The sequence below is a fragment of the Rhagoletis pomonella genome, unplaced genomic scaffold, assembly GCF_013731165.1.
Source record: "Rhagoletis pomonella isolate Grant_MI unplaced genomic scaffold, Rhpom_1.0 Rhpom_scaffold_00003, whole genome shotgun sequence".
Lineage (NCBI taxonomy): Eukaryota > Metazoa > Arthropoda > Insecta > Diptera > Tephritidae > Rhagoletis > Rhagoletis pomonella.
In genome coordinates, this window is record NW_023458557.1 from 22482249 (window position 1) to 22503100 (window position 20852).

Below are 20852 nucleotides of genomic sequence, written 5' to 3' on the forward strand. Positions count from 1 at the left end.
TTTACCGATATAACTTTCCCCGGTAGTTTAAACTCTTCCCGATCACTGACCCCAACCATTTGTCTCACAGTGTTATTAAAAATCAACGGAAACTCTTACGACACTTGCACTTTGCTCTTCATTATAATAAAATTTATTGATCTATTAAACTGCATATCCCAATTTTTACTAAAAACAAAAAAAAATAATTTTGGTGAATGTTTTTTATAACAATTGTTTTCAACTGGTTTTTATTATGCAACATTTATTAACAGGAAAGTAGAATACATTTTCTTCCAAATTGCTACTTTTTTTGCACTTTGCACTAAAAAATTTAAAATAAAAATTCACAAATTAGGCTTAACTGAACACTTGCAAATTTTATAAGCCTTCATTAAAAAAAAAATTTACGAAATGAGTGAAAAATTAAGGCTCCATTGAATTATGAACACTAAATGCCAGTTTTGAAATTTAGCGAGCAACACGTACTGGGCCCAACTTTCCCTTTTCTTTTGAGAAATTTACTCAAAGTATGTATATTAATTTTTCTATCAGTATTAGCAATGGTTAGTGATTTATATATTGTACAAAGAGAGGTGCGAAACAGACGGTTTATATTCTCTGTTCAAAAATTTACCTCTGAAAAATCCAGAGCTGATTTAAAGGACAGATTAAGAAATAAAGGACAAAATGCGTCCTTTATTTTGAAACAAATTATAAAGGAATTATAAAGGAGTGTTAAAGTAAAGGACGGATGGTCACCGTAGATATAATAAATAAACGCAATCATTATAAGTAAGGCCCCTATTATGATTCACAACTTTCAAGATTGCTGGGTTGTAAGTTGTAAATTGGTATTGTGGGACACAACTCAACTCAACTTTGGAAACGTAGTTGTCTGTAAGTTGTCTAGCACTAGCATCCCCGGGCTCATCGGTAAAACATAATTCGTAACTGATTTCCATTTTTTTGCTTTTAATTATTTTAGTATCATTAAAATAACGTAATATTATGAAAATAACAAAATTTCTATCGAATTTCCGACTTTTTCAATGGCTACAGTCAATTAAAAACAGTTGTGAACGGCAATAGCAATAAATAGTTGAGTTGTATACAAATTGAGTTGTCTCAGACACTAAGTTGAGTTGTGGACCATAATAGGGGACTAAATAACATGCAGATACTCCATTATACTGAAAAGTGTACGCTTGGAATATACTTTAACTACACGTATGTATGTATGTAATTTGTATGTACAGTATATTTTGCTTTGCTGCCCTTGTGCTAAGTGCACATTTAAGATACCTACCCCAAAATGCGCATCAGCGGCATTATTTTTAACATTTATAAGGAAACTGCTCCGATACTTGCATTCAAAATACCTGCACATTAGCGATACCTGCCTTAAAAATTTCCAACTATTATCAATTATCAAAGAAAGTATTACGTTTACCTGCACTTGCTGTACACTTATCCAAATTTAACAAGCTATTATTTATTTTGCTCATCTCGCAGAACAACGAGAACGGCAATTATTTTATGTAGTTATATAGATAATTAGATACCACTCGGAAAAAATTTCTCTTGCAGTAATTTCTACGTGGTAAGTGCTCCTCCATTATTTGGTTTCATAGGGATTCGGATACCTTCCTTATTGAAGTAGTAAAGAAAATTCGCTCAAGTGCTTTTTTCGGTTAAGCGCACAAGTTTTTCGTGCAAAGAAGGATGGGCAGCTAAGCAAAATATACTGTACTTCCCTTTTTTGTTGTAAAAGGTCGTATGATTACGTCTTATCATGGTTTAAAACATTGTATGTCAAATCAAATAAAAAGCCAATAAAGTTACAGGTATAGAAAACGTGTATATTTAAGTTATTTAGTAAGAATACAAAATAATTATTAATTAATATTTGTGGTACATTACCAAGGAACAGTATTGGTTATAATTTTTTTCAGTAATATGAGTGTATAGGTCACCCAATATGGATAAGTTTCGGCATAGTTGCCAACTTGGTGCTTTAAGCACTAGATTTAGTGCTTTTTGAAAATTAAAACGCCTAAAAAAATTATTTAGTGCCTAGTTCCTTTTTTAGTGCTTTTTCTGAACTAAAATTACTCCGATATAGTTAAGACCTGAAATAATTTTTAAATATTTAAAGCTGTGACAGCACTGAATTTACAAAAATCTACAAATTTAAATGCACTTAAATACAACCATGATTGATAAAAAGCTGAACTTGCAAACCACCTTGTTAAATGCTATTCGCCTTGAAAATGCTAGTAGATATGCGAGTAAGTTAAGTATTTCTGTTTTTCTTTTCTAATTATTTGTAAATTTTTTTATTTTTGTACCACCTGAGTAAAACACATCGTTTCTTGGTGCTGAATCCAAATCTGCCCGCACAATTGCTATAGCACTAGAATTTTGAGATATCCTAACCTCAAAGTGCCAAAATCACGGTTTTTGGCGATATTTGAGGTTATATAATGAAAACATATTTTTTTTGCTGATTTCTACTTAGGGCATGATTTTCCTTTGTTGGGATTCGATTTTTCTTTCTTGAGATATATCAGTTTTAATGTGCTCAACCAATTGGTGCTTTTAGTGTGGTAAAACGCTTTTTTCCAAAATTTTGGTGCTTTTTGAAAATCAAAAGTTGGCAACACTGAGTTTCGGTTGTTTATTTTTGTTTTTATTTTCAAATCAGTTTTATTCACTTTTTTTTATAAATAATATAGTTCATTCCATAACAAAAACCTTGTTAATCCAACTTTAAAACTTTGTACAAAAATTAAAAGCAAATCAACAAAGTTGCATCAAAGAACGTAAATAATAAGAAGGGACAACTTGTGCGTTCTCTTTTGCGCTAGTACGTTTTCATCAAAATTCCACACTTTTTATTCTGAATAAAAAGTGTTTAATTTTGGTGAAACTTTGATTTTCTTTTAATTTTTGAACAAATTTTGAAACTTGGATTTACGTGGTTTTTGTCATAGAATGAACTATATTTTTTATAAAAAAGTAACAAAAATTAATTTGAAAATAAAAATAAAAATTCGACACTTATCCATAAGGTCACCCCTATAAGTATACAGTGCACTGCATCATTTACAAACTATTTATGAAAAAAAATTGTATTGTCTCTTTTGGTACATTACAAAATAAGTTATAATAACATATATGACTTCATATAAGTATATTATTCACAAAATATTTATGAAAAAAAATAGCTTTTCGTGCACACTGCCAAGAAACAACAACTTTTCTAAATGCTTTCCAGACAAGCGATTTCTTTCTCTACTACATGACCGCACTTTTCGCGAAAACCAAATACTTTTTTTTCGATACTTACTCGATACCGAACTAAAAGGTATCGAGTAAAAAAATACTTGGTATCAAATGAAAAGTATCGAGTATTTACTTGTATCGATTGAACCCTAGCTATCAGTCTCCATAGGTAAGGGTGCGCGTACGTCGCCTTTTGGCAGATGAGCGCAATCCTATCGCCTACGCTGAACGCCACATGGCCGAGGGGACTGTAGGAGGGGTCGTCGCAGAGTGTAGATGCATCGTCACACTTTGTAGACGTTGTCGTTGCTATTTGCAACGATGCACTCCCCTCGTAAAGGTCCCAAGGCCGCCGTGGAAGATCGCACTCACCCGTGCCGCCAACCTCAGTATATCCAGTAAAAAAACTGTGGTGAAGTCCTTTATGGGGATAAAGTTTCCAGAGGTGAAATTTTAGGTACCACATAATTTCTTGCACGCAGGGTTGCTTTTCAGCACTAATGATAGAAACTTAAGAAATATTTAAAAAATGCATATATGTATTCTGATTAATAATATAAAAAATGTGTTAGAACCACCGTTTAATGTTATATTTGATACAAATTAATTTTGCTACTCGGAACGCTCTGCGCATTGCCACTGAATACTTAAAATTACATTCCTGGTCCTTGTTCTTTCTGTATTGCATCGTGGTGAATTCACATTTCTCAGAAAATTGATAACAAAACAAAATGAAGGGAGTATTTTATTTGCTAATTTTTGCGATTTCTATTGTTTCGTGTACATTTTATGACTTTTTCAGATATGTTGAGGCAACAAAAAAGGCGCAGTTGGAAATTGAAGTTATTAGTATGAGGTAGCAGCTCAGGCACATTTGGTAAATTATGCCGATAAGCAAGATGGAATTTGGGAAAGTAAGTGCCTGGTTGCAGCATATCTATGTATTAAAAATGTAATTAATTAAATTAAATTGTGTTTAATAGAAATGTTATAAATCGAGTGGCGTTATTTAAGATGTGCTCCAAATATTTGGCGAACTTTTTTCCGCCTTCTCAACGTGCTAAGTGACAAGATAAGATGACTGCCACCACGGCCGGTAAGAAGCCCGAAGCAAAGGGAAAACTACCGTCCAGGAAGCTACCTGCTGTCCCCGAGTCGAAGCTGAAGTTAAGCAAGAAGCAGGTCAGAAGAAGAGCTACCCTCATCAAGCGTAAACTAAAGCGCTCTACTGTGATTGCACTCCGCAAGCGTGAAAACTTGGAGCATGCTGAGAAATATCAATACGTGCCCGCAGAATGGCTTTTGTGATCTGTATCTGCAGTATCAACAAAGTTGTACTAAAAGTGCGTAAAGTTTTACTGTGGTTCCGTCTTCGCCACATTAACAACGGTTTGTTCATCGAATTGAATAAGGCAACCATTAATATGCTACGGATTGCCGAACCCTATATTACATGGGGCTATCCAAATCTTAAATCAGTTCCTGAATTGATCTACAAACATGGAATTGTCAAGCACAACCATCAACGTGTCCCAAACTCTGACAACTTTGTGATGCGCAAATTGCGCAAAGTGCACGATATTCGGTGCGTTGATTATTTGGCGCACGAAATATTCACTGTTGGATCCCACTTCAATAAAGCTTCCAAATTACTGTGGCCACTACGTTGAGATTGGTGATTTTGGTAACCTTGAAGATAATATCAACAAACTGCTGCGCAAGATGAGGTTTAAAGAAATTGTCTGGTGTACAGGTGGAGTATTTTTATTTCAAAAATATATAATAATAAAAATAGAAAATAATGTTGTTTTTTTTGTAACTTTCTGAAGGTTTAACCCACAAATATGCCAAATGGAAGGCAGCTTATATTCACAATTCCTTGAATAGTGTCGAAATTCCATTGCCGTTTGTAAAGGCCATTTCAAAAGGCTCCATTCCACAATTTTAATTTGTTTTGTTTTTTCAGCTCATTAACGATGCACGCAGGATTACATTTACCGTCTATGAAAATATTTCATGAAGCGTACCAAAATTAGCTCTAGCTTAAGTGAAATAGTTTTTTATTAAATATTTATTCCTGGTATTTATTAAAAAAAAATCAGGCCAATATTAATGTACGAAATGAAGTAAATAAAAATCTAAGAATTTATTTCCTGAATATTTTGTCATAGAGCCTTTATTAAATAAACACATAACTGCGTCGGGCGTTGGTCCTGACGTATATAGAATTAATGCATTAGAGAGAGATCATTATACAAGCTCAACGTGCTAATTTAGGTATACTTAAAGTTTAAACAGACGACACCGTTAATCCGGATTAACTCGGACTTAATCCGGATCAACTGCAGTTAATTCCCGAGTTGATCTGGATCAACGCTGCCGTCTGTTTATGCTTTTACATATTTACCTGTTACTCGCCTGGCATATACTTCAACTGCGAAAATAATGACAATTATTTTTATTGAGCTTTGTACCACGATTGTTTATTAGGAAAAATATAAAAAGCAACAAAGTCTAAGCGGTAGAAGTTATAGCAGCTATTTCGGAGATCACCACATCCCTTTATCAGACTTCTTTTTTCTAGACTTCAGCAGGGATCGAACCTGCGTCATCGATGTTCAAAGTCAGAAGCGTTAACCACTGAGCTATGTACATCCCGTAAACTCTTGTTGCTAATTCATTTTCCTAATTCAACCAACTACTATCAAGTGCAGCTGATTTGCCGCTATTTAAACTCGACAGCGTGGTTGTTGGTTTCAATTCTATACATCCATTTGCTTATTTGCTTATTTTTTTGAATAGTTTCAGGCATGCTTTTCCTAAACTATGTATTTGTCAATGTTATTGTGGCTTATTAACATTTTATTTTTTTTATTTTTTTAACGCTTATACGCGGATAAACGATCGTTGCATATTACTTTCTGCAGGTTTCGGGAAATCACCATTGAAGTTTGGAATACAATTTCACAGAAACACGACTACAGATTTTCTTAAATTATCTTTTTTTTTAGTTTAGTGTCAGCCATTTATGAGTTTAATAAAATTTTGTCGTATACGCCATTTGTCAAAAATGTTGCAGTCAGTTTTAAAATGTGATAACATTTTTTATAAATTAACGTACTTTTCACTAATCAGCCTAATCCTGAGTTTCGCCCAAACAAAATTTCGCCAGAAATGTTTTCGCGCACCCGTAGTGAATACACGGAAACGAAAAGTGAAAAGGTTGCCCGGTTCGAGAAAACGAAACTCATGATAAGGCTGAATATGTCGGAAACTAAAGCAGATATGTAAAAACAGATGACGCTATTTGAAAAATCATGATTAGTTTAGTACGACAGCATTACTAACGTAGTTTGTACCAAATGATTTTAGTCAAATACTCGGAAACTAAAGAAGATATCCAAAAAACTGTCAACAAAAAAGCGAAATATCTAATTTTAAAATATATAACTCCATCTTTTACTAAAAACTGTCAAAATTACGCTTACGGAAATTTTCCATCCATGCGACGATATGTGAATGTTACTGGCATAATTTCGAGCCTGTATGTAAATTTTCGGGAAAAAGTTAAGAAGTATATTCATACGCTGATAATTTCGCAGACTCATAATTTATTTAAAGTATATCATCAACACTATTTCCAAATCTATGTGAATAAATCGCTCCCATAATTTAATTTGTGCATTCAATATATTTCACAATTAACTTACAATACTAAATTACAAATATTTCTGCAACGACCTCGACACAGTAAAATAAAAAAAAACTGGTATGTATTAGTAGAATAAATATTCTTAATACATTTATATTTCAGTTAAACCTGAGATGTTCAATCGCACTGCAATATTTTTCTATCCATTTTTCCAGTGCTAAAATAATTTCCACCACATAAAATTGCTGCACAACACCCTTATTGCCGAAAAAGCGTTGCTTGCAACACTAGTCCTTTATGGGGACCAAATTTGGTGGAAAAAATAGCTAAGTTTGTTTACTGGATATCAAGAATGATAAAAGACAAGATTGCGCATTCCTGCGGGTGATGACGTCAAGATAGCAACGAATAGGAAAGAGTAATTGGAGATGGAGGAGAGAAAGAGCGTTAACCGTCAAACCATGGAGGTCGCCATATTTACATGCATATAAACATCTCTGCATACATACAAACAGTTTGCTAAAATGACGTCACACGAACAACTGATTCTGTCAAATTCGCCAAGAACAAAGTAGCGGTACTGCTGATTGCGCCACCTCTGTCTCCCTACATCGCGACTGGATATACTGAGCCGCCTACCGTTCCGCGCCTACATCGTTAGTGTGCAACTACGAGGGGCGACCCAGGTGTGTGCTTAGGGCCCACTGATCCGTAGTCTCCTCATTGCAGGCCGCTACTATCACCGTAAGTCATCACCAGTTGGGCCACCGCCGTTGCCGCCCTGGGCCGAAGCCATCATCGCCCTCCCGCCAGCCGATTGCAGGAATCACCGCGATACAGGAGCGCTGCTCCCTCCGTCTCCACAAGTTAGGGCCGCTACCGCCACCTTCGGTTGTGGGACCGCCCCATCGTTTCCGCCCCCGGAGCCAAAGCTAGTTACCCGTCATCGCTATTGGGGGCCGTTGCTGCCACTTGTCGCAGGCCAGGACCGCTGTCACCGTCGCTCTCATTGCCGCTACGCTCACCGGCATCACCGTCGCCGTAGAGCAGTGTTGCCTTTTTTCAGTTTCAAAAAGCACCAAATCTTGGAAAAAAGAGCGTTTTACCACACTAAACGCACTAAATTTTTTTTTAATCAAAGGATACTCTTTTTCATAACAGTTTGTGGTAAACAAAAGTAAAAAAATAAACAATATTTACATGTATAAATAAATACACATTCATGCTTGCGAAGTAATACCGAAGTAGTGCACATTAAAACTGGTACATCTGGAGAAGGAACAATCGAATCGCAACAAACGAAATTGAGTTTTAAAGGGCAAGAGTAATACTTAATGATACCCTAAGTAGAAATGTGCGAAAAAATTTGTTGTTTTATAATATAAACTCAAATATTGCGAAAACCCGTGTTTTTACACTTAGAGGCTAGGATATCTCGAATTTCTGACTTGGTATAGAAATTCTGCAGCTAGATTTGTATTCAGCACCGAAGAATCTACAAAAACCGATGCACTCAGGTGGCAAAAAAGTTAAAATTTTTCGAACTGTGTAATCAATCAATAATCAAGAAAATAACAAAATAAATACTTAACTTATCTGCGTGCTAGCATTTTCAACGCGAATACAATTTAACAAGAACGTAAGAACGTGGGTTTGCCACTTCATCTTTTTATCAATCATGGTTTGCATTTAAGTGCATTTAAATTTGTAGATTCTTGTAAATTCAGAAATTTTCGATCAGAAAAAAGCACTAAAAAGGGCACTAGGCACCATTTTATTGGCGTTTTAATTTTCAAAAAGCACTAAATCTAGTGCTTAAAGCACTAAGTTGGCACCGTCGCTCTCATTTCCGCTACGCTCACCGGCATCACCGTCGCCGTAGAGTACCACCGTCGCTCTCATTGCCGCTACGCTCACCGGCATCACCGTCGTCACCGAGTATCACCGTCGTTCGCATTGCCGTTGCGTTCACCGTCGTCACCGAGTGATGCCACCTTCACCGTTACCGATCCATAGCCGTTGTTATTCTCACCGTTACCGACCCATAGCCGCTGTTACTCTCCCTCTCTCTCACTTCTTGGACGAAAGGTTGCCGGCGCTCTGGCCATATCTCGCCTCGTGTGTGTGTGTTCTCCGTATTACACTAACTATTGTGTTTTATTTGGTGGGGGTTAGTGGGACTTCCATTGTACCCTGGGTCGGCTGAGCGTACCTCAGCCTTCGACAAAACCCACCTAATAAATTATAAAATCTATTATATTTTAAGTCTTCCACCAAAATATCTCGCAAAAATATTAAGATTTACGTGAGCTGGACCGATTTGAAAATACCTCCAAAAATTTAGTTTTTTAATCAATAAAAAGTTTTTATTTTAATATCTTTTGAAAATATTACCTCAGATGACTAAACAGCTTAAGCTTAAAAATTTTGCATAAAATTATAAAAAAAAATTTCCTACGGAATCATAATAATGAGATTTTTCATGCTGTTTATGAACTTTGTTCAAATACTGGTTTAAGAAAAACTTGAATAACTCAGCCAAAACCTTACCAATTTAGACTTGTGAGGTATCATTGGTAAGGTATTTTCTCACCCTTTTAATTTCTTTGCGAATAAGCTCATTCAAAGTATGAAAGAGGAAGGTAAGATAAAGGCGTGTCATTCAATGTTGAATTAAGATGTGTTGGTATTTGATAAAGAAAAATTTGGGACGTGAATGAGTTTTTTGGGTGGGAGAGAAAATACCTCTCCACTGATTTGGAGAAGTTATTCAAGTTTTTCTTACATAAATCTTTCGAAAAAAGTTAAAAAAAAAACAGCCATCCCTTGTCAAATTTGGTTTTGAGACAAACCGGTTTCGGTGTTGTGCCATCTTCAGTGTCATTTTTCGTTCTGAATAGTTCGTGTTTCCTTCCGCTTTTATGTATTCGTGTTACTATCTGTTTTAACTGTCATGAGAGTTAAAACAGATAGTAATACGAATAAAATAAACCAATAAAAATTTGGTGCTTTTTCAAATTCAAAACTTGGCAATACTGCCTTTTGTTCGATGCTTCCTCTTTTTCTTGTCAAGTTCGTCTTGCACTCTCATTCTCGTATTTGTTGACGTCACGGCCAGTTGCCTTCAGCTCGCTTGGCGCAATCTTGACTCAATGGTGCAACAGGTAGATTTGGTCTGACATTCACGGCACCTTTTCTCACTTGTCGATTTTTAGTAATAACTCGATCTCAGCATCACCTGACAGCTCTTCTTTGCAATTGGACTGCCTTAACCGTTTCCAATACATGTTCTGAATATTCGCCAAATCGGATCATAAAAAAGATTTTTGGTAATAACTCAACTCCAGCGCCACCTGGGGGACTAAATTGTGAAACCAAACTATCCAGAGACCCACTCGAACACACACACAAAACTTTGTTAAAACCCTCCAGCCATTTAGGATTTCACTCACAAATATACCTACAGAAGAATTATGTACACATTCAAAGATAAAAGTCAGTACGTTTTTGGTTTGCCACGCCCTGTTTTCAAAGAGCCCATTGTTCTCAATGAGTATGTGATTGATTTCATATATCTCCATATAAAGTGTTCCAGTACTGTACTATCAACACTTCCAGAGATATGCAGTATGAAATTCGGTTTGTATGGTAGGTGCCACGCCCCCTTTTCCAATAGCTCCATATTTTCTCCATGACTACGAGATTAATTTCATATATCTCCACACCAAGTTCGAGTATTCTACCAAGAACAATTCTAGAGATATGCAAGAAAAAAAATTACTCTACCATGACCACTTCCAGAGATACTTATTATGAAAAATTCTGTTTGTATGGGAGGTGCCCCGCCCCGTTTTCAAACAGTCCGAATTTTTCTTCATGAGTATGGGATTGATTTCATATATCTCCATACCAAGTTCCAGTACGCTACCATGAACATATCCAGAGATATACAGTATGAAAAATTCGGTTTGTATAGGAGGTGCTACGCCCCTTTTCCAATAACTCCAATTTTTCTCCATGAGTATGTGATTGATTTCATATATTTCCGTACCAAGTTCAAAAATTGTACCATGAACGCTTCCAGAAATATGCAGTATAAAATATTCGGGTTGTATGGGAGGTATTACACCCTCTTTTCCAATAGCTCCAATTTTTCTGCAAGAGTATGCGTTTGATTTTATATATCTCCACGCCAAGTTCCAGTACTCTACTATGAACATTTCCAGAGATATACAGTATGAAAAATTCGGTTTGTATGGGAAGTGCCACGCGCCCTTTTCCAATACCTCCAATTTGTATCCAAGAGTATGGAATGGATCATATATCTCCATACCAAGTTCCAGTACTCTACCAAAAATACTTCCAGTGATATGCAGTATGAAAAATTCGGTTTGAAAGGGAGGTGCCACGCCCCCTTTTCCAATAGGTTCAATTTTTCTCCAAGAGTATGCGATCGATTTCATATATCTCCACGGCAAGTGCCATCACTATTTCATAAACATTTCCAGAGATATACAGTATGAAAAATTCGGTTTGTATAGGAGGTGCCACGCCCCTTTTCCAATAAGTCCAGTTTTTCTCTATGAGTATGTGATTCTTTTCATATATTTCCATACCAAGTTCAAAAATTTTACCATGAACGCTTCCTGAAATATGCAGTATGAAATATTCGGGTTGTATGGTAGGTACCACGCCCTCTTTTCGAATAGCTCCAATTTTTCTGCAAGAGTATGCGATTGATTTTATATATCTCCACACCAAGTTTCAGTACTCTACCATGAACATTACCAGAGATAGACAGTATGAAAAATTCGGTTTGACAGGGAGGTACCACGTTCCTTTTTCAATAGGTCCAATTTTTCTCCAAGAGTATGCGATGGATTTCATATATCTCCATACAAAGTACCATCACTATTTCATGAATGTTTCCAGAGGTATAATAATAATAATAGATTGGCGCTTACACATATGTTAGTGTTTGGCCGAGCTTCTCCTCCGATTTGTGGCGTGCGCCTTGATGTTGTTCCAGAGGTATGCAGTATGAAAATTTAGGTTTGTATGGGGGGTGCCACCCCCCTTTTGCAATAGCTCCAGTTTTCTCCAAGAGTATGAATACGTCAATACCAAGTTCCAGTACCCTAACATCATATATGTAATACTCCTATATTGGCAGTAAGAGTTAGTACCGTCCGAAAACACTACAGTACAGATATATCAATAAACACGTACGATAGAAAAGGAATACATACGTTTATAAATAAACATGTACACAACACATAAACAAAAACAGCACTCAAGTACACAATACATTGACAAAAAAGGTACTAGACTGTCTCGCTTTGATTTCGGAATGCTTACACATTGAAAAGTTAGCTTACTGCCAATATAGAAGAATTACATATAGCCTACCATGAACACCTCCAGAGATTTGCAGTATAAAAAATTCGGTCTCGATAGCTCCAATTTTTCTACAAGAGTATGCGATGGATTTCATATATCCCCATACCAAGTTCTAATACTCTACCATAAACACTTCCGAGATATGCTGTATGAATATTCGGTTTGTATGGGAGGTGCCACGCCCCCTTTTCCGATAGCTCCAATTTTTGTCCAAGAGTATGCGATGGACTTCATATATCTCCATACCAAGTTCCAGAATCTACCATGAACATTTCTAGAGAAATGGAGTATGAAAAATTCGGATTGTATGGGAGGTTTCACGTCCCTCTTATATATCGAGATTTTTGTTAGCTGATAACCATCCTTTGAACGTCTGCAGCAGGTGTCCGGAATTTCAAAAAAATCGGTTTAACCGTTCTCGAGCTTTGCGATATGCATAGATGGATAAGAGTTGCTGCTTTTAATATTGCGCTCACTTATGGTGCATTTACATGGTATGAATCCATATGAACTGTTGATACGCTAAAATAGAGGGACTACATGTTCCAATGAGGAATTCAGTGATATCGAGCGGGGTGCATGTAATACATTTTTTCATATGGAAAATTATGGGGAGATACTGTAAACATACAGTTGTGATACTGTTAAGCATATGAAATTATAGCAAGCTGGATTTTCATACATCTTCCCATAAAAAGTTTAACAGATGCAGAGATAGCAAGGAGGTTTTTTCCCATTTTGATGCCTTTGTTAATATAAAACCCACCGAAAGGAGGAAAGCGGCAACTCCCCCATTCACATACATGTCAAATGTAGGAATTTTAAAAATTAAAAACAATAAACAAACAATTTCAAAACAACAAAAAAAACCTTTTTGTACTAGATCTTTTTCAATAGAAACAATTCACGTATGGTGGACAATAAAAATACAAAGCACTATGATAACAAGACATTACACAACATTTTAATGAGCTTTATATCACATTTAAGTAAAAATAAACCTATATTTTCCAAGCTTGCAAAGAAATGAAAATGTGTATTTTTTGTTGTTTACAAAAAGACTTGCCAAATATACATGTAAGTCAAAATTATAGAAGTCATGTATACTTCAACCTGCATTTTTTCCAAGTTTGTGCTTTATTTTGGTACAATATGATCGTAATGTATTTTCAATTCGAAATCAAAAAAAAAAACATCCCACGAAAATGTTTGCGATTTTAGAACAATTAGTGTATATTTGCAAACTACTGCAAAGAATGGAGTGTCATATCTTAAAAGGTTCAGAGAATTGACGAAACAAACAAACATTTTATGGTCTCCTCCTTTTCCTTTTGTTTAGCGCTCATAAAAATAAAATTGCCGTTCGGAGTCGGCGTAAAACTGTCCTTTACTTTGTGTGACAAAATCACGCACGCCACATATCGGAGGAGAAGCTAGGCCAAACACTAATATATTGTGGAAGCGCAAATATGTACATATATCGTCGTTTGAAGTACAAGAGCGCGTATCGTGGTTCTGCACAACCTCGGAACTGAAACTTGTGCCAAAAAAGATATTTGATCACCGGAAGCTCCTGACATCAAGCCCTTAGCCATTTATAATAAAATATCGATACTTAAGACATAAGAGAGATAATTAAGTTTAAAAGAGAGAACCTTTTTGATTAGGACAAGTTTTACTCTCTCCTATAAAATTTAGGCAACCTCACATACGAGGTTTTGCATTTTCTTGATGCGCGGTCTTGTACTTTAAACGACGATATGTAGAAGTATTGCATACAAATTTTGGTGCCTTTTCAAGTATAAAATCCATTGATAAACGGAAGAAAACGGCATCCCTATGATTGCAACTTATGCCAAACGTTTCGTAAACAAGCAATTCTGAACAAAAAACTGTTTATCCACAAAAATCTTTAAATGGAAGCATTACAAATATGGAAAAATAGCAAGGCTTTATTGGCAGTAGGTCCTTTTTAATGCACATTTAACAAAAAAAAATAAGCTTCTAGTTTCGAAGCTAGCACAAAATAAAATTTTTTTATTTGCTGTTTACAAACAAATACTTGCTAAGTATATAAGTCGAAATTGTTAAATATATATCGCTTTCTTTTATTTCTTCATAGAGTTGGTGCTTCTTTTATTGGGAAATTCATACGGCTTATGAACAGACTCATACCATGTAAATGCACCATTACGTACAAAAAAAACATAGCAGCAGGGTTTTTATGTGTAATTATATGGGCAAATCTAAAAAATAGGTACACCTCCAAAAAAAAATTTAATTTTTAAATTTGTGAGCACACCTATTTTTTATATATTATTTTATTCGTATTCTCTTAATAAATCGATTAATATAAGTGTAATTCATTTTCATCAAGTGCTTCAAAAGTTATACGAGGAATAAACATGAAATAGAAAACAAAAGAATAAGCTGGGTTCAAATTACGTTGTTCAAGTTGTAAATTTTGAGCAGAGATTTTGAAAGTTGAACTCACTTAATTGGGACGTTCTAAATTCAATGGCATCCCCCGTTTTACCAGATTAGCTCCAGTTTTCGAGATAACGGTATTTGAAAATTTGATTAAATTTTAACTATTTTATAAATAACTCCCTCAGTTTTGAAGTTATTTTACTAAAATTTTGCACATAATGGTTTTTTAATATTACCTTAATTATTCCTTAAAATTATCGAAATGGGTGCACTTTAACGTATAGCTTCAATTTTTTATCACAAATAACAATAATTTGAGGTAGCTTTATGAATTTATGAAAAGTTTATGAAACATTTTTTTGAACCACTCTAATACACATACCCACGAATGGAGAAAGCAGCAACATTTTTTTTTTCTTTTCTTAGCTGCATTGCCACGCGCATTAATTCACGGTTGTTTCTAGTGAGGCACTCATGTATGAAAAAACTAAAAAGACTTTGTAATTTTTGTCTATGGAAACTTTTATTTTATGCATAATTACTTTACACCAGTCACAAGTACATGTCCCACCAAGTTCCGAAGTCATAGAAATAATTCACAATTAGTCCGAAAAGCGTTTCTTAGCTCGAAAATGACGCAGAAATGAGAGAGCAACACTCAGAGAGAGTGACTCTCTTCAGCCCGAAGTAGTCAGATGAATCTTTTCTGGCAAAATTTTGAAAAGTTTCAATCTCGACTGAATTTAAATTAAGGTAAATTAAAGAATACACGAAAAATGACAATGATCTAAAACTAAAAAAGTGAAATAAAAAGGACAGAGGCAAAAAATTAATGATATAGTAAGTTTTTATTGTGATTGCGCTTGTGTGAATGTGTTTCGTACATACATTTCCCTTCTGATTTGGCGTTAGTTTTGTTTTTACCATTCTTTGGACTAAAAATTTAGTGTTTGCGTTCCTTTGCTTTTTTCTGTTATTTCTTTTACTGAGCCATTTTGCTTACACCCTTGCATTTTGACACTTTTCAGATTTTAGTCAGAAAAGATAAGGAATGGAACTATTCTCGAGTAAAATGCCCCAGCAGTCACAATGGAATGGCCCATATATATAATACACATAAAAAAAATATAATAAAACTCCAAAGTTAGGGACAAGATTTACTAGTAGTGACGCACATAAACATATATATGTTAGTATCATTCAATTCAATTCATACTTCCCTATAATTTCCTAATTTGACAGCTGAATTGAATTTTATTTTTAATAGGAATTATGTCTTTCAACAGAAAAGACCTGGGGCATGTAACACAAAGTTTACAATTATAATAAGTCTACAAGTTATTAGTGATTCGCTTGTAGCTACAAGTTCTATAATTTTTTGTAACACAATATTTTTTTATACACTTGTAGCTATCAGCGAAATATTCTACACTTGTAAATGTAGTTTCTACAAGCATTTGTAGATGCATTTCGATTTGCACTTTAATATACAAATTTTGAATAACCTATCCGGCTACTCGCAGAGTCGACTAGTCGATTAGCAACTTTTTTGTTGGTTGATAGTCGAATAGCAATTATCCGATTAACCGCTCGCATTCGACTAACCGTTCACTTTCGTCTAACCGCTCACTATCGAGTAGTCTGAAAATCGACTAACCGAAATTATTCAAATAGTGACAGTTTTTCACCATAAAATTATTTTTATTAGCGCGCATAAGTATTCAAAAAATAAAAAAAATTTTTACTCAAAGAAAACAACTAGTTGATAAGTCGAAAATGAACGGATTTTGGACTAGTTGCTGTGAGCGGTTAGTTTAAAAATTCGAAAAGAAATGGTTAGTCGATTATTTTTTGAAAAAACTAATTCGACTTACCGATTGTCAAGCAGGGACACGATATCGAACCGAAAGTATCGATATAGTACTCATTTAAAGTATCGCTGTAAAAATATCGGGTACCAATTATTATCAGGATAAAAAACCCGATATTCCCAATATCAATACCAAATTCAAAGAACTAAAACTGAATATTAGACTCTGTAAAGCCCAAAATATAACCATATTGCTATACATATCAATTCCAAAGTATAGACATATGGGCTTTTCCAGCGGTAAGTCATAGTAGGACATAGATTTGCAATAAATGGAGCCGCTAGGGTGCGCTTAAGTAAATATAAAAAAATATATTCGACATAAAATTCATATTAATTTAAAAACAATATTAACCAAAAAGTTTCAATGGAGATTTTAGTAGCGTAATGTCCTGTAACGTGACGTCAGATACATTAACTTTGTAATGCGCCTTTGCGATTCGTTTGAAAACTATCGATTTAAAAGTATCGTATCGAAATTCGTGTCCCTATTAACAAGAGCTCTATAACGAGCATTTGGTTTTAGCGGACGTATAGAACTTGCCATGAAAAATAAAACATATATTATTAATTAAATATGGCCGCAAAACAAATAGTGTTGAAAAAAGTTGCATTATTTACAAAAAGTTAAATAAAATAAAGACATTCTAAGAAACCGTATCATCGAATTGTTTGTTCACGATTACTGGGCCTATATCTTCACGGGCCTATAGTTTCACACTGTTCTCGATTCAGTCTGAACCTTTCCACAAATGCTGCGTCTCTCAAAAAGAAAGTATTCATTCTCTCTCGATACCGATACACTGTGACACTACTTGGCCACATATCGACAGAAAAATAGTATGCCAACGGCAAAATAATTAACTAAACTGAATCTACTCAGAAAAATAGTATGGCAACGGCAAAATAATTAACTAAACTGAATCTACTCAGCGTTAGAGATAGGTAGAAAATTGTTTACATTGTACAAAAAGTTCAGTAATTACAAGTACGGCACTACAAGTTGCTTTGTGTTACAACATATCTACACTTGTAATTTATTTGAACACTTGTAGCGCTTGTGTTACAGGCCCCTGGACTATAGAGAGGTACAGATGGTCGCAAAAATCAATTTTTGTTTTTTGATTGAAAACGCGGACTCCTAAATTTTAAACTTTTGCTGGAAATCGTCCTTAAAGTTCAACATGAATTACAAAAATCGCGAAAAAAAATTTAAATAGATCAAGAATTGAAATAGAAGAATAGAATAGAATTGAAAAATTAAAAAAAAAACCGCTTTATTTTCGTCAGTATCCTGAAGAGACATATCGAAAGACGAATCTGGTACAACGTGATCTTCTATGTCACTAAAACCTGCACCTCCACCTTGATCTTCGTAATAATCATCACAATCCGCAAAATATTGTTTCTCCACTACTTTCAATTCTTCTTCTAAATCCATTCTGCGCGTTCACAAACCTAGGGGAAATCACTTGAATAAGGTACAAAAATATTAATTGTAAAAGCACTAAATACTGTATAGTGAAAGTCTAAAGAGAGGTGGAGAGCCAAGCGTAAGACGGAAAAAGAAGAGGTAGAAGCGTAAATACAAACGCGACGCACGCACATGACTTGTTATCCTTAACAGCTGTTTTCTCGAAAACTTGATTTCTAACCATAGGTAGCTTTCCGTAGCCCAGGTCACATATATTAAAATAATAACACTGGTTTATAGCAAAAATAATCAAGGGATGTCACTATCCAATTCCTACCTGTATAGAATTGCTCACTGATTCCGAAAATCTGGTTAATTTTTTATTCTAAGAATAAGTTTTCGAGATATTTTAAATTTACCGTTATTCAGCTTAAAGCAAAAATTGGTTCCTTTTAATCACGTATATGAAGAAAATGGATGAATAAATAAGCAATAATTAGTGGTCAAATGAAAATATGCAAGGATTTTTTGTATGAGCAGGAATGAAAGTTATTCATACGTCACGTACACCTGAGTAACACGCTTTTTTGCTCATTTTTCATACAAAAAATCTTTGCCCATTTTCATTTGATAGCTCATTATTTCTTATTTATCCATCGATTTACTTCATTAGTAACTTGATTTTTTTTTGTAACAGAACAGGCTTTAGCACAAATGCAAGAATTTGGCACAGAACCTGTTATTTTTTTTAATTTTCTTCTGTTAAAGTTTGATTTTTATCATTTTTTCATTAAGTAATAAAAACAACTGGAATGATTAATTAATTTGTCAGAAACTATCAGTCCTATCGGAAAGTGATGTATATATGGTTTATGAAGAACTTTATTAGCTTTGATTTTACGTATCGCCTTTTAAAAGTGTTAAATTGGTTCGTAAGGTATACGTCATTAAGTGGAACCACTCTTTGTTTTAAGCTGAATAACGGTAAATTGCAAATATCTCGAATATGTATCCAAAGAAAAAAAATTAACTCGATTTTCGGAATCACCAAGCGATTCTATATAGAAATTTGATAGTGGCGTCTGCAGAACAAAAACTAAACTAAAAGATCCAGTGTAATTTACAATAATAATTTATTAAACTACTGCCTTGCTACCACACAAACTTGAAGTCCACATCCAGTTTTTAAAACAATTTATAACAAAGTGTGATTAATTGTTTGCAAGCATTTTGAGAACAATAAGGGCCTTACGGCGCACAGGGGCGAGTTTGATGGACAAAAATGTTGAGATAATTCAATATGGTGTGAGATAACAGATGTCCGCTGACCTAAAAAATGCGATAATTTTATTTTTTTAACTTTCATTTTGACATTTTTCTTACGAGCAGAATTGGGGAGAATTTAATTATATATTTGAAATGGATGTCATGGTAACTTTGACGAGTTATTGACAAAATACATACTATTGAAGTCTTTTTTAACTTTGTTGAAGTATACTTTTGATAAAGAACACAAAATTGTGATATCCTTTGGTAATACTGCATCAAGGTATGCGTAAAGGGATAGGATTTTATTTGGCAATAAATATTATAACTTCTATATGAAATAGACAATCTAAAATGTGACACTGCCTGACACCGCTCTGTATTTTTTATATTGTTTACCACAGGTATCTCACTTTACATATCCGAAGAGCTTAGACGTCGCTTAGCTTAGCTTAGAGCTTAGACTTTTAAGTAATGCAAGGCCATAGTACTAATCAACTTCGTTGCTTAAGTCTTTGTTGAAATTGCAAGTAATGATGCTCTTATATATGGACATCTGCATGAGCATAGAAAAGAGTAACAATTACAAAGTTACAATAGAGCACATAAAAGAATGTAAAGCTTGACAATTCAGAGAGCAAATAAAGAGAAAACAATTTAATTATCTACTCTGCATCTGCTACCTGTTTAATGAGTTAGTCATTAAAGTTATTAGTGAATTTAAATAATTGTTAGTGATAAACATTATTTTATAATACAGTGCATGAACTTATATTGGTAAATATTATAAAAAATTAACGAAAATTACTAATATACCGAAAAAATATTTTAGTAGAATGGGAAAGGGGCATCGAAATTGCGCACAAGTGCTCATTTACACACGGCGATTTTTGTTGCCGCAACTCGACGTTTGTAGGAGAGAGCGTGACGAGGAAAGGAGAGGGGCACCGTGTTGCTCGTGCTCGGGCAACACGCTTTGTGCTCTCGTTCGTCTGCGTAAATTGAATTAGCGATTCACAGCTGACAACAACAATTGCATACAAAAAAATCGTCGTGTGTAAATGAAATGAGCAACACCAAAAGGGAATGTGAAAAATCGCGTCGACAAAAGTTTCCGTGTATAAACGCAGTCTAAGGAAACTGTGCATTTAGACATTATTTCGGTTTCAAACGAAACTGTGCATGTATGCTTTATTTCGGTTTTTGCCGTATGCATTATTTCGGTTTTCAACCGAAACTGTGCATGTATGCATTACTTCGGGTATTTCATATTCATTATTTCGGTTTTCATCCGAAACTGTTCATGTATGCATTACTTCGTCTTTCACATATGCATTATTTCGGTTGTTTTTATATGCATCATTTCGGTTTTCTAAAGAAAGTGTGCATATGGATAATTTCGTTTTTTTCTAATACAAATTATTTACTTCTACTTAGTAAGGGTTATAAACCTTAAGCGCGGTCGAAGGCCGCCTACGCCGCAAGAAGTTCTGGTCAAAAATTCTTCCGCCCCCCTTTTCCGGCAGCACAGAAAGCAGAACTCTACTTAGTAA

General features: G+C 34.7%; 1 protein-coding gene and 1 pseudogene across 3 annotated transcripts in view; one reads left to right on the top strand and one right to left on the bottom strand.

Moving 5' to 3' along the window:
- The window catches only part of LOC118735076 (ATP-dependent Clp protease proteolytic subunit), a 286669-nt gene that overhangs the window by 53088 nt on the left and 212729 nt on the right, over positions 1-20852 (bottom strand). The window lies entirely within an intron of this gene.
- Positions 3554-5188, top strand: LOC118735075 (annotated as a pseudogene).